The 25,600-nt window shown below is 38.2% G+C and overlaps 1 pseudogene across 1 annotated transcript in view; it reads left to right on the top strand.

Moving 5' to 3' along the window:
* The window catches only part of LOC149194163 (putative LRR receptor-like serine/threonine-protein kinase At1g06840), a 314,494-nt pseudogene that overhangs the window by 223,606 nt on the left and 65,288 nt on the right, over positions 1–25,600 (top strand). Inside the window, exons 11-16 of the transcript XR_016255078.1 lie at positions 783–851; positions 1,006–1,074; positions 1,247–1,318; positions 1,741–1,827; positions 2,036–2,104; positions 2,548–3,038. The product of XR_016255078.1 is annotated as a putative LRR receptor-like serine/threonine-protein kinase At1g06840 (transcript). The remainder of the gene's footprint in view (positions 1–782; positions 852–1,005; positions 1,075–1,246; positions 1,319–1,740; positions 1,828–2,035; positions 2,105–2,547; positions 3,039–25,600) is intronic.

Below are 25,600 nucleotides of genomic sequence, written 5' to 3'. Positions count from 1 at the left end.
AGCTCTTGTGGTGATATTTCTAAGTGTAAATCAATATACCATACTTCATCGTAAATCAAATTTACATCCAAAGTCTAAGGATCTCATTAGATATATTATTAATAGAATTGGTCGTTTAATCACAACATCTAGGGTTACCCTCCTTTGCCTTAAAAAGAGCTAGCAAAATTTGAGAGGAGAACTGTGCTGAGGTGCCACTGGTACTTGTCCTAGGTTTCTCAATGTTGCGTCTATGGATAAGGGCTTTTTCAACCTGGATGTGAGCTGAAATTTATTTGTATGAACATCAAATTATTGTATCTTGTGTGTGTTAAATCCTCTTCACTTTGCAAATCTTATCTCTATTTGAGTTTAGCTCATTTGGTGATATTTCATCAGTACATCATACTTCATCATAAATCAGATTTATATCCAAAGTCTAAGGCTCTCATTTGATATGTTATTTATATACTTAGTTCATTTAATGACAACATCTCGGTATACCCCCCTTGGCCTAAAGCAAGCTAGAAAAATTTGAGAGGAGAATTATACTGAGGTGACAGTGGTACTTCTCCTAGGCTTACCTTGAGGTTGCATCTGTGGATTAGGACATTTTCCACTTAGTGGTGAGTTGAAGAAGTAACATAACTCAAGCATATATTTGTTTTCCTTAAAAGGGTTGCATAGTCATTCTTTTACCGAGTCAAGGATCTCCCTTCTAACTTATTAATTTGTAACCAGCTATATCTGTAATGGTCAAGCGTATGTATACTTTGTTAAGGTGTGTTGATTTTTACCTGCAGGAGCCTCAGAAATTGCGGCTTACGCGGGTTTATACCGGACTTTAGTACCATACCTTCTCTCAGCTATTTGTAAGTTCAGAAATTCAACTGTATTTGCAGATGCAACTACATTGGATATGTTTCTTCCACTTCAATCTTTATAAAGTTCCTTTCAGTCAGTGATGTGTCCAAGATGACAATCTATTGGATTCTTTTATGCTAAACATTCTTATTTACTGTGCAGAGATCTGAGTTATAATGAGCTGACAGGAAACATTCCATCAAATAAGCTTTCTTCAAACATTACTACTATGTAAAATTTCTCAGGATTAAATTTACACTTCTGTTATTCTGGAAAAATAACTTAAAGTCCAGTCATTGATCTGACATAAGTAATGACTCTTAGATATATTTGCCCACATTTACATTTCTGATCTGCATTGTTAGGATTTTTCATTTGATTATTGTCTTGCACAATCTTGCAGTGATCTATCACATAATAAGCTTAAAGGACCAATACCGTCAAGCTTTGCAGGGTTGCCTTTACTTCAAAAATTGTAAGAACCCCTTGTATTGGCTATCAGTTGCTTTCGCAAACCACGTTACTTTCAGTTTGTATTACATTGACATCGAAAATGAACGTCTTCATATTCTGGCATCATGGATATTGTCATAGCAAAGTGGATTCTGACCAACTGTCATTCATTATTGGTAAAGCAGCACACAAAGAAAAGAAACAAAGTGATCTTACACTGAGTCATGTTTGACATTTTCTTTAACTTTGACACGAAATATTGATGCGACTTCACAAATGAAAGAAAAATATGAAAGGGTGAAGTTTTCTTAATAAAGTAAAATAGAAATGAATATTATGATTTATCCATGGGAACAAAAATGTAGCGTATTGCCTTTCAGATGACCATTACTGAATATAAAGCACCAAACATGTGCTTATTTGAAGAATTATTTTCTCCTGCAGATTACTTGATAACAATCAGCTGACTGGCTTTGCTCTATCTGACAACGGGTCAAGCATCTCATTCAATTCTACCGGAAAACTCTTACTGTAAGTTGTCTATTACTTCATGCTTATTGGTCAGAAAATTTAGCATTTCTTGCCACCGATAGCATGTATAGCTTCTTTTAAATTGTGGTAGTTCTTTTCTATGCATGCAAATTTTATTCATTTGCATTTCTATGTAACTTGTTGCTTTACTTGTAATTCTTAATATTTAAAGATAAACTGCTAAGTATGCTGTCTGTACGTATTGCAGGGATTTACGAAACAATAATGTAACTGATATAAATCTTTTGGAAGAATCATCTCCAAATATTACTTTGAGGTAAGATAATATTTTGCCATTTTGGCCTTTATTTGGTTTCCTTTAAATTGACGGCTTTATAGTGCTTCTCCAATTTCATTATATATATATATATATATATATATATGTGTGTGTGTGGTTTTCCCATTCTTGCTCTTGCCATTGCCATTGACAGGAGGAAGTTGGAATATATTTAGCCTTTGACTTGGAAGAGAAAACCTGATGTCAAGGCACAAAGAATGGACAAACCAGCATTTTGTTTTTATGAAATCCTTAATGTATATATTGTTAGCTTTAGTTTTGGATCCTATGCCGATTCCACTACATATTACTCACTACTTGAACATCCCGCTGTACATTCTACTTAACTATTGATGTTCTTATTGCGGATTGTTCAACCCAGAATTTTGGTTCCTTACTTTCTACCTATCATGTAACCATGTGTTTCGTTGATGAAATGTCAGGTTGGATGGGAACCCTGTCTGCAGGCAAGTGAGGATATACGATATATCTAAACTTTGCAGTTCGGGGAATGGTGGTGAAGATGCCTGTGGAAGCTCAAGCGACAACAATACCGCATGCGGTCCATATTCATGTTCATCACATTACTATGGGCACAATTCAAACTCTAACTGTTTTTCAGCTCCCATTGAAGTGGGATATTGTCTCAAGAGTCCTAGTTTCTCATTTTTCCCTCCATATATCAAGATGTTTGGAGACTACCTCACATCTGAGTTGAACCTGGAGTTAAATCAATTATCCATAGCCTCGTATAGTTGGTCACCAGGTCCTAGACTGGATATGAAACTGAAGATCTTTCCTCCTAAAGATCCATCGGTTGGGGAGTTAAACCAAAGTCGGATTCTGCAAATACAGAATAGATTTACTGCATGGAAGTTTACGAAAAATGAGATATTGGGACCATATGAATATCTCAGTTTTACATCATATAAAGGTATGCCTTTCACCTTAATTCTCTCTACATTCCTTTTCATTTCTATTTTCTGCCTTTTCTGCTTGTGGGTATTACTTTACCTGTTAGTTTGTAATAAGGTATACAATTGATTTGCATCTGGTACTAGATCTATTTATTACAAACGGTGATTTTCTCCTTTCCTTCTGCTTTTTGTTGCACCTGTCTTTTTTGAGTAATTGTTTGATGAAATCAACTTGAATTTTTAAGTTTCCTAAAAATTTGAGAGGTCTACAAAATATTAAGATTCATACAGATTTGATTTGCCACTTAACTGTTGCCATGAAGACCATTAAGAATGATAAAAAATATAAAAGATGAGCTTAAAGTAAACATTCGTGTTTTACTAGAAACACGAATGTGATTTCTTTCTCTGTTGACTGCCATCCCTGTGTGCTTACCCTAATTTTCAGAATTTAGCAAGATTTATTGGACAAACAATTACTTGATAGATTTTTAATAGAGATTTAATATTAGTGGGTTTCTATACCAGTGTTGCCAACCGTGCGATTCTTTCACGAAAACATTGCCATGGCGCAATTTTTTGGGCTTGACAATAGTATTGGCTGAAAAAATTGACGATTTTTTCCTTGTTTATATTATCACAATATTATCGAAAAAATTGCCAACAAATCACAAGTCAACTAAAAATATTGCCCTGCCATGCCTAGGTTGTATTATAACTCAATTTTTTGTTTGTTTGTTTCATTTTTCCAAACGAAGGTCATGGGTTTGAGTATAGGGAAGAAGGAGGACAGATTTTCTAAGGCAAAGGAGGAGAAAAATACTGCTTTTAGGAGCCAATCCTGAATTTTTTTGCACTATGCAACGATTTCCCTCAACAGGCCATGTACTTGCAGGTATGGGCATCAAATTTGACCTTGTTTTGTTTGTTTGTTTTTTTAATTCTTTTTTAGTTCTTTCTTGGGTTTTCAGTGATCCATTTTTTGTCCATGATTTTGTTAGGGGGAGAGAGTGCATTTTTTTACATTATTATTTCATCGAGTAGATAGGGTTTCTTGATTGTAAAGTGCTGACTTTTTAATTTTTTTTGTGCCATAGCTTCAATCTTACATTGAAGGCTAAAATGCTGAGAATTTCAGACCAGTGTGGAAAAAGTCTGCAAAAAATCCCGATTTAATCCTAAAAACGCGATTTTTTGAACTAAACGATTTAATCCCCCGACTTTTTGGCGACTTTTTCACAAACGAAAAAATCGCGATTTTTTCCTTATACTCCCGATTTAATCGGGAGTCTACCCAAAAAGTCTTCCTCCCTTCCCAGGTCGCGGATAAAGAGGCCGCAAAGGTGAAAAAACTGTAAATTGAAGCTTTCATCCATGCATTTTCAAGTTATTGCATTGTATTGTTTGTCATACTTCTTGCGAGCATAGCAGTCTCATTTGTAATCTGTTAGTTTTGAGGTTAAGATATGTTTTTGTTTTCCAAGGAAAAACAAATCTTTATACTTCATATTTCTAGTTAGAAAGCAAAGTATACATTAGCTAAGCCTCCAGGCTTTTAGTGATCCAAACTCTAACAGCCACTGCCCCTTCAAAAGATTACAAAAGTACCAAAAGGACAGGCATACAACAGTGTTCCATAGAAAGAACCCCACACCATCAAAAACATCGTTACAGTTGTTGAATGCTTCCAGAAGAAACAACAAAGAGGAGGTAATGAAGATCAAATAGCAACAACCTGTCCAAAAAAAAACAAAACCAATGCCTCAAAAAAGAACCCATTTTTCAGACAGGAACAAAGTACCTGTGAAATCTTGTGACAGCAAAGATCCTTCCTACAATGAGAGCACGTTTTGAAAGGGAATCTTCTTTAGTGGTGAATTCCCTGTAAATGTGGGGAAAGGTTATGTATCAGAAGTGGATTTTACCTCCAAGAGTTTTTGAATAATAGATGCCAAGGCTAGGTTAATAATCTGACATCTACTGTTTTCTTAGAAAATAAGCAGCTTGGATTCACCAAGCGTTAATTTTCACATCTACTGTGATACTCACTGTTAATTTTCATTGGACCTACCACCTGACACCTTATTACCCAAGCATATTACAATCTACTGAATAAATGCATGACTTATTTCTTAATACAATTAATGGAAACAAAAATTAAAAGGGGAAGAGGATCTCAATGACTGATTACTTGATGACTTTTAGATGGCTCATGATATAAATTTATTATATTTTTTGTTGATATTTTGACTCTTGAGAGTTGAGACTTGGACAGGACTCAAAATTCAGGAGTTGATTCACTATTTTGATATGTGATGTAGCATTAGATTTCATATACATATTATATATTAGCTTTCTTTACATGTTTATGTGGAAATGCATTTATTTGATGTTGTGGATACTCTACATGTTAAAAAAAATAAAAATAAAAATGAATAATTTTGTGTGTTTTTTTTTAATTTTGCCGACTTTTTCAAAAAACTCCCGACTTTGACAAGTTTTTCAACTTTTGGACCCTTGCCGAATTAATCCCGACTTCGACTTTTTCCACATTGTTTCAGACCCTTTGTGGAATATGGTGAACCCAAGAGGGGGGGGGGGTTCAATACACATATTGGAGTTGCGAGTTGTCTAGGAAGCACATGACAAGGGGAATATTTTGATTGAGATACCACCTTGCACAAATTCTAGGACATGACATAGAACTTTGAACAAATATATCTCCATGAATCATCTTGTTGACGGTGATGGACCCACCAACATTCAGGGGATCTCCCCAGTATGAAATCCCAAATAGACCTCACACTGTTTGGTGTAGGAGTCCCATCCGGTATGATGACCCGGTTGCCATTATCTTAAAGATTTGCCTTAGTTCTTGCTTGTCAGCACGTGAGAGTGGTTTACTTTGTCTTCAAACAACGAGGTTTGCGTGCTTGGTGAGTGCTTAGTGCGCTTGTGTTAGAGTTCTTTCACTGCAGAGGGAGAGGGTGGAAGTGAGTCTCAAGTTGAAAGGGAATAGTCCCAAATTTGCTAGAGACACACAACGCAATAGGACATGTGCAGCTTCCGGCGGAGTAGTCCACATGGATGCGGCAGTCACAAACATAAGGTGAACAGATAGCACGTACAACACCCAGCGGAATAGTCCACATGAGTGTGACAAACGTTATAACAAGTTTACAAGAATGAATCTGTCGAGTGTCCGGTGGGATAGCCCACACGGGCGAGACAACGTTAACAACTGATACAACACATTTCCAATAGCATATGTACTAAAACAACCAAAATAGTTCAATTGTCTTAATACAGGTTAAAACAACATGCATTACAAGCATCCAAAGAATAGTCTTACAAACGAATACAATACATGTGTGAAAATGTGCTGACCTGTCAACAGACTTCTGAATTAAGTGAAAGTTCGAAGACACATCCATAGACCATTACATCACTAACCCCAATAGCAGGGCATTGGAGCCACTGCTCGCTCCTCAAAGAAAAGATTACAGACTCTCAAGGCTATGTGAGAGGAGCCAAGGTGAAAAGTCCCTTGCATGTACAAATGAGGGGTATATATAGCCAAGGGTCAAATTGACCCTTGTGACTTTTCGACTTCCCTCATGACTGTTTGACTTACATGACTCTTCAACTTAACATGTGGGTCTCTTGGACTTCCATGTTACATTACATTGATTACAACAGTATGGGCTACAGTAGTGATGTGGCTGAGACAACTCATGACATGATTCGACACGACAGTGCTGGTATATTAATGCTGATGTTAGTGTCCATGTCGAGCTGTAGTGCTACTAAGTGATGAGTGCGCTTTTGGTGTACCATAGCTTCACCTCCGTATGGTAAGGTACGCGAAGTCTTCGATGGTCTTTGTGTTCGCTTGATGTTGCATGCATGCACGTGTCTCCTTCGCTTGCTGCTTGGTATGCTTCGTGTGTTCGTCCAACTGTGAGCAAGTCTTCTAGCATGCGCTCCTTGTTCATCACGTTTGTTGTCTACTATGATGCATTTTCTTTTTCTTTTGGATGCAGGTGACCGAGAGAGAGGACAAGGCTTTGAAATTGTGCAGAGCACATTTTAGGCCGGGATGCGGGCTGTGGGTACTGTTAATAAAAATTGCGCGGAGGTCACTGGGAGGCTGAGATGGGCAGTTCGGATTAGTGTTGACTGTTTGCGGGATCTGGCTCTGCTGGAGGGTAGATCTGTGCAATTTTTCCATGGAGATAGTGCAGGCAGCAGGGGGAGATTAGCAATGAAAATTACACAAATTCTCCCCCAAAACTGCGCAGAGTTGGGAGGCTGGCCTGCAAAACATCCCTGCGCAGTTTTCGGGCTAAGCGGGATGTTGGGAAGCTGGGATACAACCCATGAAAAATGCATAGTTTTCAGGAGGAGCAGCAGGCTGACTGACAGGGTGACTGGCTAACAGAACTGTGCAAATTTCGAGGACAATGTAGTGGCAGGCAACGAGTGTCTGTCCGTCGTGTTTGCGTAATTTCTTCAATCAGCAGAGGCGGTCATGCTGGCAGCTTTTGCACAATTTTTTGGAGTTAGGCCCAGGTTCACTACTCGGTCAAACTCTCTGGTTGACTAGTGGGAGGCTTGATAGATTTGCTTGCGAGCAGTGCTGATTGAGATGGATTGTTGAGCAACCTCTGCGCTGTTCTAGGTGACAGTCAGTTCGGTTGATTCCAGGATTGCGCAGTGCAGAGTGCTTGGGAAGTAGCCTCAAGCTCTGCACAATTCTGGGCAACAGTACATTATCACTGAGGGCTGAGACTGCACAGTGCAGAGTGCCTGGGAAGTAGCCTCAAGCTCTGCACAATTCTGATAAACAATACATGATCACTGAGGGCTGAGACTGCGCAGTGCAGCTCAGCAGAGGTCTTGTTGTTTGGGGGTGGTCTGGTTGACAGAATTTCAACAAAATGACTAAGTGTGTGAGTGAGTGAACTTGTTTGTGCATGACCTTGTGAACACACACTCAACATGACTCGACGACAGGACACCTCGAACCATCAAGACAACATACACTTAGTGTGACTGCGAGCGACAAGCACGACACTTGTGATAGATCATTGAACGATTGTGACATCACTTACACGACAATGCTTACAACATCGTGTGTGAGTGCAATAGATGTTTACATAGCGAGCACAACTCAAACACAACCTTCAACATTACCAGAATGAGGTCGCAAGCATGGCATAACAATCAACATGCCGAAGACGACAGTTGGTCGAAGAAGTGAAAAGGAAGCAAGACATGTAGAAGAAACACATAAAATGACTTTTCGTGTTTGCGCACATGCATGTTACTGAGGACAGGATGATATGACAATGACAAGCAGTCTTGCAAACTCAACTAAGAGGTGTACTTCAAAAGGTGTTCTTTACTTACCATACTTACCCTCAAGATGATCATGTATCCGACAGAGTTTGCATGTGGTCCTGATCTTTTGCTTTGCTTGGTTCCTTGGTCCTTCTCCTCAACTCCTTGGAAGTGATTTCAGTATGTCAGCTTTTCTTGCAGTCACTGAGAGGTAGATCTGTGCAATTTAAGCAGATGGTGACTGCTGCCATAATGAGGCCTTGGGATGCCCGCCTGTGCAGTTTTTGCATGCAATACAGATATGGCAACTTGGACAACATTGCGCAATTTTGAGGCACAGGACACTTGAGGGATGGAGGTCCTGGGAGGACACCTATGCGCACTTTCTGAGTGTAGTGCAACTGGATTGCTCTGCGCATATCTGGACAACAGTGTTGTCTGTCTGACTACTATGCACATTTTTGGAGACCAGTGTTGGATGGGGTCTCTGCGGGCTGTGGGGTTTCAGTATGCAAGGGACGTTGGTGTCTCTGCGGGTTGTGGGGTTTCTGTAGGCAAGGGAGGTTGGTGTCTCTGTGGGCTGCGTGGTTTCAGTAGACAAGGGAGGTTGGTGTCTCTGTGGCCTGCAGGGTTTCATTAGGCAAGAGAGGAAGCTGGATGGTTGCAGAAGCAAAGCACAGTTTAGGGAAGTTGGATGAGGCTAGGTTGCTTGGGAGAATGGCTAAGTGTGAGATCATCAAAACATATGTAAACAGTGATAGGACTCGACTGTAATCACACATAGACACTTAGTGTCACAACGTAGACCATCAAGAATGCATAAAACATACTTTTCTTGATGCACCAACCTTCATGACAAGAGTGTGTGAAGTGAGTGTGAAACATGTCTATGTGATGACAACCACTCATGCGCACACAATTCCCTTGAATCAAGACAACATCCCTTTGCATGATAAACAACAACCCCTATGCCCAATGATGACACATGTTGCATAAAGATGAGACATGAACAACTCTTAAGATGAAGGAGGGGAGCTTGAAATCATCAACTTACCAACAAGCGACCAAGGATGATCAATCATAGGATCCAAGGTAGGCTCCGAAATTCACACGCGAGCCAAAATTTTGGAGGGTGGTTGTAGCCGCTACAACACATCTATATTGCCACAAAATCAGTAGAAGATAAATATTCTACAAAAATTAATTAGGTAGCCGTGAGGTGTGGGGATAAGTGAGAGTGGTTATTCAACATCATCTTCTGCAATGGCCAACCCCACATCTACCTTATCTTTTTTGTTCCTAGAATCGCACCTCGTGCACAACCTGCTATCAGGTCAACGCTTAAAATGGGAGGAAGAAGTGACAAGCTAGTGGGTAGGTGGTTTCTTTGGAATGACATACCTTAAAGCATTAACAAAAGCAATCCATGCTCCCATGCTATGTTTGATGCTATTGTTGTTGTTGGCTTGGGTTGCTAAATATTTGGCTGGAATGGTGATGAAATAGGTGAACTTGGTCAACCTGTCCACCACCACATAAATGTTGAGAAATCTAGGGAAAAAATATTAGATGATTTCTCTTATAATGATAACTGCTTGTGAGGACATTTTACTTTTCTTAATTGGGTTCTTCTTGTACTTGATTATTATTATGTGTTTTCTTCATCAAACAACTATCAAACCATTAAGAACAATGAGGCAAAGGGCATAGGATGTAGTCGATCAGCCAGGGCCAAAACCTCTCCAAGCTTGAGAGGAAAACCCAACGAACTCTTCTTCTTATAGTATCTTCAATTGACGAATTCCAAGACCTAGACCCTTGACTAAGAAACCTTCCAAGACCAAGTCAATGCTTCTTCTTTGAGTAGCTCCTCTTTCCAGCACCTTTGACCTATCCTGCAACTGCATCTTCGACTTTCCTAGAAACTGCAATTTCGAGTTGCCCAAAAACTACAACTTCGATTGCAACTTTTATTGCAACTTTGACTGCAACTTCGCTTCTTTGCTTAGGTAGATTCTCTCTTATAGAGAACTCAAATTTCAGAACAACTCTTCTTAGTGACCTAACTTTGCTTCTGCAACTCGGATTTACAACAACAATATGTGCCCTAATTCCTTCGCCCATGTGAGAGAAGTGGCCTTAAACAAAAACCAAAACTTCGACTTCTTCTCCTTCCTTCGAACTCCTCTTCTTCGCATTTCTTTTCTTCTTTATGATTGAACTTGTATGAGTCAGTGTGTTCTTCAAATGAGGTTGGGTGCCCTATCTATAGGCTTCCTTGAACCTCCTATTACGCTGACTTGACATGTCCTTAGGCCGACTTGTTGCTCCATTAGGTCGATTTGAAGCTTGCATGACAAACTTGGTCTTGGAGGGTCTTTTGACTCTAATTTGACTCAAATAATTTACTTACAATATGTAACATGCCCAAATGAGTCATTCATACATGACAATGACTCAATGACTTTATAACAAACCTAGAAGCACTCAATCGGTGCTTTGACATATAAAAATAAATTCTCTTGAGCATGAAACCCATGCCTCTTTTCATTAAATACATAAAATCATGATTTCATTTGTCATTATGAAGACTGAACCTAGTTACATATTTCAACAATAAATACAATCTTGCCCTTGTACCGCTAGGATTCTTGTGATGAAATCTATTGAGATACTCTCCCAATTCTGCTTCGAAAAAGGGAGAGGTTGTAGTAACCCAATTGGATGTGTATGCTCCACATTGATCCTTTGGAATGTGTTGCACTCCTACATGTACCAAATGACGTCTCCTTTGAGACCTCTCTGTGTAAACCGCTCCTTGACAGACCTGTACGTCTTGAGGAAGTCGGGATGTCTTGCAAGAGGAGAGTTATGGGCTTGCCCGAATGATCTTCTCTCGTAGCTGAGATCTTGGCACCAAATAAATCCTATTTTTATAATAAATCACATCATCCATTACCCTGTACCTGTTATCCCCAAATAGGCCATCGAAAATCTCACGTGCTTGCTGATTCTTAGAGTACATCACCAAAAGTTGCACCTTTCAATCCTAGGTGATATGTTGGAAATACTGAGAGGGGGATGAATCAATATTTCCTTCCAATTAGTTAATTTTTAATCTTCACATAGAAATACCATTAACATTAGTTCAAGCATAAATCAAAATCATCTAGAAGTTATAATCTTCATCAACCACGTCCACAAGTTAGTAGCATACAACATATTGAGTCTCATGAATCATGATTCATCAATCTTAAAGTTTCAACTTCAAGCTTTCAAAATTTAAAATTCAATATATAACATTTATCATCATTGATCACCAAATTTGTACTTGTAAGCTAAGTTTAACCATTACAAGAAATAATATCCAACATGAAATGAAATGTTATAAGATGAAATGAAATGAAACAAATTTCACAAAGCATCATATTCATAATTCAGAATCATTACCAATGAGTTATAATTGCCAACTTCAAACTTAAATTGTCATATATTGTTTACAAATATATCATAATAAATATGAAAGAGTCAACAGTTATGAAAACTACTAGAAACTAGAAGAGACAAGTAAATTGTAAATCTATTATCTACTACTTCATGTGACCCTTGCCAGGAGAAGTATCTGATGTATGAGCAGGTCGTGGTGGTATTCTAGGAGTCTCCTCCCGCACAGACCGACAACCAGAACCAAAAGGCACATGCCTTCCACGTGAGGGTGTAGATGGAGGTGGTGACAGCAAAGGAACAAGACCCGGAACTTGAGCACTGCTACTGGATGGTGGAGGTGGCATGGTTGTTGCTTCATCTTCCTCTCTCATAAGTTTCGCTTCCAGTTCTTCAAGATGTATAGTGCCATCCTCCAAATTATCATCCTTTGGGTGGTTGTCCCAAATGTTATTTGTTGGATCCTCATAAGCTCGATCACAATAATGACTCAACAACCTCAAGTTGTAGTGCACATAAACCAAGCTTTTTGCCTAGTTTTCATTGAGTCTGTTTCTTTTCACATTATGTATGAAGCTGTAGGTGTTCCAACACCTCTCTGCAGAATAAGTATTTACAACCTATGAGAGAATTTTTTTTTCCAATTTTGGCAAAAGTCCCTGGCTGCCATATGCTTCCCACCATGTGAGAGCATCAAATCTGTCTCTATCTTCCATTGCATGGAAGGTACCAAACAAACCAGTGCAACTGAAGTATTTGCCTAATTCAAGATGCAGACTAGCACATTCCTCCCTGTCAGGTATCAACTTGTCTAATGCTTGCAAATATCCTGTAGATACCTCTTCATCTATATGGGGTTTGACCCTAACCCCACCCACTGATGTAGGTTGGCCCACCCAAGATGTAGAGTAGTATTTTGGCGTAAGGATATATGCCAAGGCATGTAATGGAACATTAAGTTTATCCACCGTATACACTCACAATTGTGAATCAGTGTATACATGTTGGGATCTTTTTTATGAACAATATCTTTTATTTTCCCCAACATGGTATCCATCTTCTCATGCACCTCGCCAATCACTTGTTTATCTGTATTTGCAAACCGAATCATGTGATAAACGGGCTTGGTGAAATCCAATACTTGCCTCACACGTGCCCAAAACATACCATCAAGAGCGGTCTCCTCCACCTATTCAAAACCTTGCCTACTGCATTTGTATCCCTTTCCTTTAATACCTACCAGTGTGGACTTGATACCATGGTAGCGAATGAATCTCTTACCTTTAAAAGGCGCCTGAAGGTGAGGTAATAGCTATCAAATCTAGCCTCGCAATCTTTAACAACTCCAATCTTGAGTGATTGCGGAAAAGGCCATGGGTATTGTTGTGATTTGTAATAAATTTTATCATTTCTTTATCTCTCTTGTACAAATCACCAATCCATTTGTATTGTTGGTTTTTGTTCTTAACAATACATGCATCAAAAGGTTCATTGTGTGAACCAAACACCTAGACCAAAATATGTTGGGGTATTTATCCTCAATAATTGCTCCCGCTGCCTTACAATTAGGAGCATTATCAGTGATGACTTGGATGACATTGTATGGCCCAATATGGTCAATTGTTTCAAGTAATGGATCTGCAATGTTGATGTCGGTCTTGAACTCGTCTGAGTAATCATATGCTAAAAGAAGGATGGCACCACTAATAGATACAACAAGAACACTTATCAATGGCTTGCCTTTTACATTTGTCCATCCATCAGATACAATGGACACCCCATGGTCATTCCAAGAACTTGTCATTCTACTCAAAGAATGTGATATTTTGATTTTTCATGATCAAGTCCAGTGGTTCTAGCCTTGTCATACCCAAGGCTTTTGTATCCTTTAGGGGCATCATTTATGGCAGAAACCATTTTGTGCCAATAAGGTGAGCGAAGAACGTTGAATGGTATCCCACATGCATAGAGAAACCTATAAACTTTTGAATCCACATCATTCCTACACCCTTCATAAATGAAATCTGATATGCTTCTATGCCTTAAACTTGGTGACCCTGTGCCTCCATATCCACTTCCTAGGGAGGATGCTGAAGGAGTTCTTTGTGCATGTGATTGTGAGCTTGGTTCAAAGAAACCCTTTGATTTTTTAGATTTGTATTGGGCTTCCTCCTCTTCCCTTATGTATTTGGCTCTATCTGTTGTTGACACACCTGTACAAGTTTTGATTCCTATTTGTTTATCTCCATCCGATGGCCTTTTCCTGCGGAGGTGCTTTTTGGCACGGGTGTATGAACCTGTGTAATTATTGTTGCAATGGGGGCAATGAAATTTGGTGGTTCCATCCCCTTTCCCTGCTTTAGGCCTATTAACATATTTCCACAATGGAGTTTGGTCTTGTTTATTTTTTTGAGACTCATGTTCACTGTCCTCCAGCTCCTCCTCTTCGGGGTTTTCATCAAATCCACTATGACCTACTTCTTCATCCTTTTCTTCATTTTCAACCCTCCTTTTTCTACTCTCCAACACCATAATAACCAAAAAAGGATCCAAGAAGAAGAAAATTCCAAGAAATATAACCATGATGTTTGAAATTTGAAGTTTTGAACCTACAAAAAAATGGAATGGGAATGGGAGAAAAAAATATATTTATTTATTTAGGAATGAGCATTAAAATAAATTGCTAGAATAGAGCCTACCTCTTTGGCCTCCAATCTCCTCTTGCAAGTCCTTGCTCCTTGTTCCTTGGCACTTGCTCTCTCCTTGCTCCTTGATCCTTGCTCTCACTCTCATCTGCTCTCTCTTGCCCCTCACTCTCTCTTGCTCCTCATTCTCTCTTACTCTCTCTTGCTCTCACCCTCACTCTCACTCTCTCAAATTCTAAAATAACAAAATTCATTGGAGAAGGGTTTATTTATATTCACTCCCTCCCTCCCTTTCCTCCCTTCCCTCCCTTTTCTTTTCCAATCGACACCATTTTTTTTCCAGCTGCACTTTTTTTATTCTGTGCAATTTTTTTGGGCGTCGCTCACGCTGCCGAGAGAGATTTTTATAGCCTGGGACCTGACCGCTCCCGGGCTATAAAAATCGCTCCTAGAGTGACGCTCCCCAATTCGATCCGGAAATAGGCAGGGTGCAATTTTTTTTCTAGGAGCGTGCTCTCGACCCGTTCCCCAGTCACTCTCGCTCGAAGCATGAATTGTGAGTGGGATCGGGGGGGGGGGTGGCACTCCCCCGCAACAGTGCTTTGACCTAACCCCAGGGACCAAAGACTTAAAATTTAGCAAAATAATTAATTTACCTTAGTCCCTGGACCACTTAAAAATTAATTTTTAAGGACCAACGAATTTTGCCTTTGGAGAATTTAAATTTACATAGGGCCTAGAATTAATTAAATTTCTGGCTTAGGATTTTAATTAATTTTGGCAAGAAAATTTAATTAATTAACCTGTAAGGGGATAAATTATTTTTCCAACCCTAAAAACACTTTACATCATGATTTTTACATTTTTAACATCTTAAGGGGGGAAAGCCCATGACCCTCACATACTACCCAGTACTGCAACACAAATATAATCTAGCAGACCAAGCAATTTGTAATAAAATGACCTAATCAGATAGTTAGGATTATTCCCAAATCACTTTTTCATAGACTCGATCTAAAACACTAGGAGTCCCCTAAGATCCCAGTGACAAAATCCATTCCGTCTTTGGGGTAAGGCTGAAGGAAAACTCTGTCGACCATTCGAGAGTGGATCGGTGAGACAAAACACCTTCTGCAATTCAAATCATCACCAGAAAAGTAGGCTTACCTAGGTAATTACATACACGACATGGATCTGCTGAGATTATTTTCATTATGCACATCCAGAATGGATTTACATTATAAGATGATGATCAAGCTGATGATGATAGCAGGACGACACGAACACATCGATCAGACACTATCCCTTTTGCGAAAAAAAGGGGGTGTACTGCTATGGGTTGTTGACACGTAGTGGTCAACCTCTGACTCTACTTGGGGACACGTTGCTGCACTAGAGGAATGTGAGAATCCAAATTCTGCATCCACACAACACACAACACACAACATAAGTAGCGTCCATCCAAAAATCATCATATAATGTTAAACACAGGAAATATATAAGCTCTTCATTTATTAACTACTCTAATAACATGAAAAACACAAATCTAACTACAAAATGAAATACTGAAATAACAAGGCATAAGGTTAGAAATACAATACAAAGATGCCCCATGGCATCAGATGCGTTCAATATAGTGCATACTGAGAATTTTCTTGCTTTCAGGCAAATCTGTCGGCTATTTCTCGGATGTGCCATGTCCAATTATGCATACGGTAGGACATTTTCCTATCTGAAAGTCAAGCTGTTCGCGACCATCTAATGCATCAAATTGCTTTCTCATTATCTTTCCCTTGTGCTTTTTCTTTGTGGCAGGCTGTATCACTGATGATGTGGAACATTCTGCTTCAAAACTCTCAGATGAAGTATGTAAAATATGCGTGACATGTCTTTCTTCATTTTGCATTTGCTTTGTCAAGAATGATGGATCAGTCGCACAGGTGTCATGAGTTATAACTTGACGTCTTTTAATTTCTTCTTTGATCATGTTATTCTTAGTTAAATCTTCGTTAATGGAGTTAGCCTCTTTCTCAGGATATTCACAACAAGATGGGACCTGTGATTTCCTCTCTTCCAACCTCTTATGTAGTGAACCCATTTCTCTAGCATGTCTTACTATTAACTTTGCTTGATTGAGTTCAATTTTCACGAATCTTTCTTGTAGAGTGACATGCTTAGCTTGCATAGCCTTCATTTGATTCTGAATAATGGACATCTGATTAGAATGATTAACTTCCATTATTTTTAATTTGTTTTCGATGATATGTATTCCATCTGTGTTTATGACACATGGTACCTGCTTTTCTTCTATGGCCAATAATCTATTCTAAAGAGATATTTGACCAACTTCCATGTCCTTTATAATTTTATCATTCTTTGCTTTCATGCCCATGAAATAGTTTTGCATATGGTTTATCTCTTTCTTATAATTTGCTTGCATGGTAGCTAACTAATTATTATAATCGAACCTCATGATGGTCATTTTTTCATCCATAGTTGACAATTTGTTCTAAGTCGAACTTATTTCTTCTTGATAACTTGCTTCCATGGCAGTCACTTGATTTGAATGATTGAATTCCATGATCGTCATATTTTCCTCTAATACTAATAACTTGCTTTGCATAGAATTAATTTCCTTGTCATGATTAGCTTTCATGGTTTCCATTTCCTTAGTGTGCTGACTCTGCATGTCGGTTATGTCATTAGAGTGTTTAATTTTCATGATTTCCATCTCCTTATCTCGTTTTTCCAGGTGGGTGTGCAAAGTCCTAATATCCTTGACGCAATCAATTACAAATTTTTCTTGATTAAGCTCCATATTTTTTTACCAGCTGCGTTTGACTAAACTGCATGTCTTTAATCAACTGCTTTAGTTCTTCTATAATTTGCTTATCATTTTCCCTTTCATTGTGGACACTGATTTGATAACTTGTTCTGAACTTTCCACTATCATGGACTTGTCTTGCAACGATACAAGTGGATGGCACATTCTGATATGGAGAATTGTTTTGAAATCTTTCATTGATAGTTGGATCCTTTACAAGATCACTTTCATTCCGTTGCATAATTTTAGGGGCACAAAGCGAGCTACCTTGATCACCATATATATCTGTAAAAGCATTGACAATGTCTTGTAAAGAAGTAAATGAATCTTCAGGACAATTATTAAACCAATCCAAAGCATCACCTTCTAAAGAAAAGGCAAATAGACACATTTTGACATCTTCATGATTATATTGGGGAGAACTAAAATATTTGATTATTGTATGAGAATCCCTGCGTAGATGCTTTATAAAAGTGACTGAATCACCACCCAAGAATAGAGGCAATTTATGAATGGCCGCTTCCAGTATATTATGGAGAAAATCAGTAAAATGACATGGGGTAAACGAATCATCCATGATGACTTTGTTGAAAGGATAAGGAGGGACCAAATGGATGCTAGAGAGAGACCCCTGCTCAAGAAAATCAAGAGATCAACAAAAAGCGAGCTTCTATTAGAAATTCTTGTAAGAAATGAAAGAAGTGGAGTCGCCACTTGAACATGAATCTAGCTCTAAGATCCAAAAGGCAAACAACTGGATATAAGGGAGGGTTTCTTGTTTGAGAAATAATGGATGAATAAGTGGAGTTGCCGGCGAAACAAGAAACGAACTTATATGTCTAGGTGTTAAAGGTGCAAATGAAACGATTAATGAGATGATGAAAGGCAAGGTGATGAAAAGATCAAATGACGCTAGGAAATGTTGTGCCGCTTGACAGGGTAATGAATGGCAGAAAGATGAGATGATTAAGATGATGTCAAAGAAACTAAGGACATAAAAGCTCTGTCTGCGGTGGCAATGCCAAGAAGTGTTGGCTTTGCCGGCTCAATTCAGAGATGAGAAAGATGAAAGATGAATGTCATAAAACCAAGGCCCAATAAATCGGTCCTCGGCAACGGTGCCAAAAAATGTCGGCGTTGCCAGCTAAAATGAATGATAGAAAGATGAAAGATGAAAGATGAATGTCGTAGAGCCAAGGCCCAATAAATCGGTCCCTGACAATGACGCCAAAAAATGTTTTCGCACAAAATGTCTAGGCACCAAGACAATGCTCAGAGTAAGGGCTGCCACTCTTAAATCCTTACTCCGTTTAGACTCTCTCCTAGGCAAGTCAAGGGGGGTAGTTCCTAAGGTAAATGGATGAGAAAGCCTGTGAAACGCGGGCTCTAGGAGATTTTAATGATGAACAACTTGATGAATTTAAAGCAAGTCTCGATCAATTATGATAGATGGATTAAGATAAAACACAATTACAAGATATAAATGATTATAGACCAGTGCTTTATATATATTGAATTAATCATAGACCAAGTAATAACAAGTCATCTAGAGAAAACTTACAGATGTGGCAAAGCGACGATCATGAACAATTAGATGTAAATGCCCAACAATTTTAACATGTAAGAGATTCCAAATTTAAAATGATTTTCACTTAATGGCCAGATTTAGTCAATTAACTTTTTCCAACAACCAATATAAATTTTAAAACACTAGTCACACTTTGACCATAGAAAAATCATGAAAATGCATTTAATCCCCAGATAACACAAAGGAACTTTAAATTAGTGCTTCAATTATTCCTTAGGAAAAATATAAAGAAGTAAAACAAATCAACAGGTTAATAAATCGAATTTTCAATGCGCTGTAGGCCATGTTAAATTTTTTTAATGTTAAAGTGCAATTCCTTTAATTTATTTTAACTCCTTAGTCACAAAATTTAAAATTTTTAGAATTTTTTTATGTTTTAATGTTTTCAAGATTTTTTTGGATTTTTAAAATGTTACGATTTTTAAAATTTTTAGAATTTTAAATAATAAGAAAAAAGGAAAAAATCAATAAGTCAAATATATATATATTTTATTTTATCTTTTATATATTTTTATATTTTATATTTTTGAAACTTTTATATTTTTTGAGTTAAAATTAAAATCACAAATAAAAAATAAAAAAAATCGGGTAAAAAAAGGGTGAAAACAAAATCGATTTTTTTTGTTTTTGTTTTTAACTTTTAATTTTTAAAGAACTAACCTAAACTAAATAAGTGAAACCGGACTAAAATATATCTAACCCTAAATCGAAAATCAAATGAAACTAAAAAAAAATATGAATACGCTAACCTAACTAAATCCATACAAAATAAAAAAAGGTCAAAATGTTTTTGTTATTGTTGTGCTTTGTAGTTGCAGGTCGAAGGCTTGGACGGCGATAAGGGTTTCTACGCTCAAGCAAAGAGGTTCATTAGGCAGATCGACGAAGCTAAGGCAGGCATCGTATTAAGGTTTGAGGACTGTGGGAATGGATGGAAGGGAAGGCAACGAGGTTTGGGCAGCAGGAAACTTGGATATTTGTGTGCGTTTGCAGGTGCAAGTCATGCGGGGATGGTAGACAGACAGTGAGAAAGGAGCTGAGGCAGCTTGCAGGTGGGCGTGGAGGAAAATATTGCGGGAAGCAATGATTTAATGAGGGTTTTGCAGGTCTATGTGGAAAAGAAAGCCACCAAAAAAAATGAAAGGGAAGGTGACGGCTGCGAGGGTGATGAAAAGGCTGTGGATGGCAGCGTGAAGGAGGCAATGCGCAGGTTTTGCAGGCAGCATATGGTGATCAGGTCAACGGGTAGAGGGAGAGCAGATGGGACTGCAATAAAGGCAACAATACTCAAAAGGGTGAGCTAGAAAGGAAAGAAGGATGGCAGCGATGGAGCAGTTGACAGAGCGAGGAGGGAAAGAACTACATGAAGGAGAACAGGTCTACGTGAGGGTGAAAGGAGGACTCGTTTTGCAGGGAGAAAGGCAACAACGAAGTTGATGCCAGAGGATGAGAAAAAACGGGGTTTGGTGGCAGTGATGGAGGGCAGCTAGGGTCTTGTAAAAAAAAATTCGAAATTTTGCAATGAGACGAAAACCCAACCAGCAAAACGATAAACTTAGACAAATGGTACCCAAAAAACCCCATAAATTTCCATAAAACCTTGATCAAAATGTTATATTTCTGCTTTAGATTTATCAGTGAAGCCCCTTAAAAAATTTCTCCAGAAATCTTAATTAAAATATTGAATCCAATTGCTTCAAATTTGTTAATGAAACCCTCACGAAATTTCCAAATTTAAAAATTTTTGGAACTCTTATAATTTTTCCCAGATTTAAAAAAATTTAAACTTAAACCCCAGGACTACAAAATGCTAAATAATATTCCTGCAAAATGATGTTGATGAATTCCAGAGATCTAGATCTTACCCTCCAGGGCTTAGATCTGGACTCTATATAGATTTCTCCTTCAGATCTATGGTTGCAAGACAACAAGAAACACCTAAACGATATATACAATGACCCAAAAAACTAAAACCCAGAAAACCCAAGTAAGAAAACTGAAAAATAATTACAGATCTATTTACATGAATGACAAATCTATCAGATCTAGGGAGTGTGAGTCTGATTCCGCTCCCAGATCTAATCAGTGAAGCCCCTTAAAAAATTTCTCCAGAAATCTTAATTAAAATATTGAATCCAATTGCTTCAAATTTGTTAATGAAACCCTCACGAAATTTCCAAATTTAAAAATTTTTGGAACTCTTATAATTTTTCCCAGATTTAAAAAAATTTAAACTTAAACCCCAGGACTACAAAATGCTAAATAATATTCCTGCAAAATGATGTTGATGAATTCCAGAGATCTAGATCTTACCCTCCAGGGCTTAGATCTGGACTCTATACAGATTTCTCCTTCAGATCTATGGTTGCAAGACAACAAGAAACACCTAAACGATATATACAATGACCCAAAAAACTAAAACCCAGAAAACCCAAGTAAGAAAACTGAAAAATAATTACAGATCTATTTACATGAATGACAAATCTATCAGATCTAGGGAGTGTGAGTCTGATTCCGCTCCCAGATCTAATAATCCGAGACTCTCAACAACCAACTCTATCGATTTTGCATAGAAAAAATTAAAAATTTTACAATATAAAGGAGGTGCTGATTTCAAAACCCTTCATGCATCACCCATAAAAAATATCTTATGATAAGTTCAGGATCAAATTAAGTTGAGCTCTTCAGAAAACACAGATCGGGAGTTGGCTGGTCCAACTGAAAACTTCCCTGAACACCTGATGATCTAAAAATCAAGACTTTGCTGCAAAACTCAATTCAATCATCAACATAGAGTGAGAAAACGATAATAAATTCAGATAAATAGAGATATCTGCTATTATATTCAAAACCTAAATTATCATTCAAACCCCAACGATTGAGCAAGATACCTGTACTCAAATCACCCTTCAGAAAGCTATCATCAATGGCTAAAAAGAAATCTATGCATGAAAATGACACATCTTATAGTATTTCCACAAAGAGTAACACCAACAGAGATTAACCCCAAATTCTTTCTTTATTGCTTATAAAAAAATTACAAGAGAGCTTTTTGCTTAGCACATGATCAAAAGATCGGATGAACTGACTGACAAATGACTTCCTATTTAAAGATAAATCCTCCAATGGCTTGTTCAAATGATCTTAGTCAAAGCAATCTCGACCATTGACGAGGATCAAAATTCCTTTTAATCTCATCCGTTGAAGTTTTAAATTCTTGAGGAAATTTGAATTTTTCAATTGAATGCATTTTAATTAATTCAAAAATTAAATTTTTGAATTAATTTCCTCAAGATTTTGAGTTTGACTTAACCCCAAGGACCAAAGGCTTAAAATTTAACAAAATAATTAATTTACCTTAGTCCTTGGACCTCTTAAAATTTAATTTTTAAGAACCGACGAATTACCCAAGTAAGATCGATTTTCTCACTAATAGAAGTTCGTTTAGAGAAAATCGATTCAAGAGGGAGAGTTGCAGGTGAGACAGAGAGAGAGGGCATCGGCACATTCAGAGAGTGCAAGGTAGTAAGACTCAGAGCAGGAATAGGGTGACACAGAAAGAGGCAACACAAAGGTAGTTTGACGCAGAGACTGCAGGGGCAGCTTGCCACTGAGCCTGGGAAAATAGTTTGACGTAGAGAGGATCAAAAGGATTCTGGGGAAGAAGTGCTTCATCTGGGGTAGAACTTGGTCAAGAAGTGTCTGTAACATTTCTCATTCCTGTTTTGTTGGCTGTAATTTTGTACAAGAGAATTTGCTGAAGAATAATGAAAACCTTCATTTGTTGCACTGGTTTTCCCAATTTGGGTTTTTCTAGGGATGATTGTCCAAATATAACTGTCATTGTGATTGTATTTGTGCCAGTGTATTTCCTTATATTTACTTTTTGCAATTTTTTAATTGTGAAGGTTGCAATAGAATATGTTTCGATATTTGCTGTAAGAATACTGTAGATAATTTATTTCTGAGGTAATCAATAGAAGAAATAATATTAATCACTGCAGTAGGATTTCTATTTAGAAAATTTCATAAAGGGTCCCAGTTAGGGATAGGGGGAAAAGAAGAAAAAGGAAGAAGGACAAGTAATTAGTGTCCTCAAAGGAAGAAGGACAAGTAGAAGAAGCAGGACTAGGCAGCAACATCTGCATAGATAGACAAATTGTACTCTAGGTTGGAGGAAGATTTCGCCATGTTTGCAACTACACCTCTAGGGGTGAGGTGGGGTTATATGGAGCTATAGTCCCAGAGTTGCGCAAAGTTTTGGGCATGGTTCATTGAGGTGTCTTCCTCATGGATCATTACCTTGCTACAAGGGACCACATTATTCAGTAGCAGGATGGATCAATGTCAGTTGATGTAGTCAGATTTCAGAGTGACAGTTGCAAACTAATATGTTAGTTGTTGAGGAGCATAGAGCAGTGTTAACAACAAAGTAGGAGGCTTAGTGCAGAGTCAACAGAAGCGTAGATTCTTTAGTGGATGATGCAGTGGCTAGTAGTAGTCATATGCTCAGGAGATGATTGCAACACAAAGACACAATTCATTCAGTATTTCAGATGCTTCTTAGTTGCAGTAGCAACAACAACAAATGAGAGGGAGTTGTAGCGCAAATGCAGAGTTGGCAACAATATAACAATGTTAGCAATAGCATAGATGCAACATCAGAGTTGCGCAGTGGTCAATGGGCAATGGTAGGTAGTCATAGTTGCCAGACATCAACAACGTATGGGAGGATGATGCAAAGACAGGGTGTTGGAACAATTCAACACTAAAACACCTTCCTCGCTAAGATGCAATGTTAGTTTTGTAGCATCGGATGGTGTTCTAGTCTATACAATTGTCTGAGAGGCTAAGAAACACTAAGACTCCATAACCCAAAAAAAGTTTCAGGAAAATCCACTTGGAAATGGCTTAATTAAGTTCATTAATCAATAATTAAGTTTCTCCTAAGTCGAACTAAGTGGAAATGATTAATTAACAAGAATTAATTGAGGAAGGGGAGATTCCTCTAGAAAATCACACTGATCGACTAGGAAATAATCTCAGCCATTAATTAAGATTTAATCTTGGCCGTTGGAGTTCCAACTGGAGATCATAAGTAGTCAATTGATAGATGGAGGAACACTCTTGAGATCGATATCCTTAGGCAGTTCGATTTTCCAAAGAGCAACAACAGTTGCCAGAAGAGTTCGAGCCAGAGAAAGGAAGCAAAGACAAAGAGGGGCAGAGATAGTGAGTCCAGAGGAATTCTTCCAGTTCTGGAGAGTTAGCTACAAGAGGGCCGAGTTTCCTCAGTGAGGCTGCATAGTGCAGGCGCAAAAATTTCAGAGGCAGAGTTTGATCTGGCCACATAGAGAGTCAGTTTAGTTGCTGGAGGCCAGGATGTGAAAATTTCAAAACTGAAATCCTATTGCAACAACTGGTATTATTTTTTTAACTGATAAATGAATTATTAAGTTCATTTCTATGGCAACATCGAAATAAACACACTACAACCTTCACAAATAGAACTATGGAAATAAATAGCGCTAGAAATTGAGAAAATACTAGCACACACACAAAATTGACACCGTTATTTTTGGACAAATGTCTCCAGAAAAATGTAACTTGAAAAAACCGGTGCAACAATGAGGGTTTTTATTATTATGTAGTAGTGAAAATATGAGTCAATCTGGATGCACACACTGACAGTCCACTACAGGAGAAACTGACCACAAAAATTAGTGAGACAAATTTTGTCTCACTCGACACTGGTCTAGCTCCAAAACTGGCTTTGAATGGTCTCCATGAAACCCCTGCATCATCCTCTGCATCAAGCCTATGCAGCCACTGCTACGCTTTGCCTGGAACTGCAACTGATCAAGCCATCTGCCCAATCCAACCTCTGAGAATGACTCACTTGACCCTTCCAGAAAACTTCCAGACCTCCAACAACTGAATTAACCCTCTGTCTGGCCAAATTGAACTTCTTCCTTTGAAGCTTCTGCACTGCCTCTGTGCAACCTCACTAAGGAAACTATACCCTCTTGTAGCGAACTCTTCGGATCTGGAAAATCTACTTCACAGTCACTATCCTTGCCCCTCACTCACTGCTTCGATCTCTAGCTCTCTTGCAACTGACTATTGCTACTCTGGAAATCGATTTGCCAAGGAAATCAAATTGTTGGTGTTCTAGTGTGTCTTTAAGTGCCCATCAATCTCCTCTTATAATCCACTGTTGGAGCATCAGTGACCAAGATTAAAACTTAATCAATGGCTAGGATCATCTTGGAGTCATTCCATGTAAGTTCCTAGATGATTCCCACCTTAACTTAATTAATTCTGATTAATCAACCATATTCCCTAAGTTTAGACTTAGGAAATATTTAAAAACTGGTTAATAATCTAATTAATCCATTTCAAGGTGGAATTTCTAGAAATAATTTTTGGGTCTCAGAGATCTCATGTATTCTAGCATGTTCACCAAATTTCGTGGCTAGAACACAACTGATACTACATAAACTAACACTCCATGTTAGCGAGGACTGTGTTCTCTCTAGTGTTGCACAACCTGCAACAACACTTTGTGTTTGTATCATCTCCTGTCACGTTGCTGATGTCTGGCCATACTGCACACCAACCACAGTGCAACTCTAATGTTGCATTCGTGCTACTGTTGACACTTCCATACTGCTTCCAACTCTGCTTCTGCACTGCAACTCCCTCTCATATGTTGTTGCTGCAATTGCAACATAT

Source organism: Pinus tabuliformis, chromosome 2_2 (assembly GCF_031772625.1).
Source record: "Pinus tabuliformis cultivar Carrire ecotype Pingquan chromosome 2_2, CPIR1, whole genome shotgun sequence".
Taxonomy (NCBI): Eukaryota; Viridiplantae; Streptophyta; class Pinopsida; order Pinales; family Pinaceae; genus Pinus; species Pinus tabuliformis.
Note: the sequence above shows the minus strand (reverse complement) of the source record. Positions and strands in the feature narration are given on the sequence as shown.